Source organism: Etheostoma spectabile, chromosome 12, assembly GCF_008692095.1.
Source record: "Etheostoma spectabile isolate EspeVRDwgs_2016 chromosome 12, UIUC_Espe_1.0, whole genome shotgun sequence".
In the NCBI taxonomy this organism is placed as follows: domain Eukaryota; kingdom Metazoa; phylum Chordata; class Actinopteri; order Perciformes; family Percidae; genus Etheostoma; species Etheostoma spectabile.
In genome coordinates this window covers 4,576,977-4,577,326 of record NC_045744.1, presented here as the reverse complement: position 1 = coordinate 4,577,326, position 350 = coordinate 4,576,977, and the positions used below count along the sequence as shown (strand labels likewise).

Sequence of the window (350 nt, the reverse complement as noted above, 5' to 3'; positions counted from 1 at the left end):
CAGCAATGAGCTCTGTTTTTATTGGTGATGGTGTGCCCCGCCACATATACTTAAGTCACGCCCCGTTTAATTATCCTAGCTCAATACTATCAAATCACAACAACCATTGATTTGGCACCAATCTATACCAGGAGTAGTTATTGTAAACTAAGCATTAGACATTACTTTCCTTAACATATAAGAAAACAATCTGACTCATAGCAGGAGCTGGATTAGAACCCACAAGGGTAAATGCCTATTGCAACTTGATGGGACCTAAACCACTCAGACACCCTGAAGATAACAAAGTTTTAAATGGCAAATAAAAATTGTTGTTTCCTGACACGCTGGTTACTGATTACTCCTTAAAG

At 38.6% G+C, this 350-nt stretch overlaps 1 pseudogene; it reads left to right on the top strand.

Moving 5' to 3' along the window:
• LOC116698801 (contactin-associated protein-like 4) overlaps positions 1-350 on the top strand; it is a 421,932-nt pseudogene that overhangs the window by 372,894 nt on the left and 48,688 nt on the right.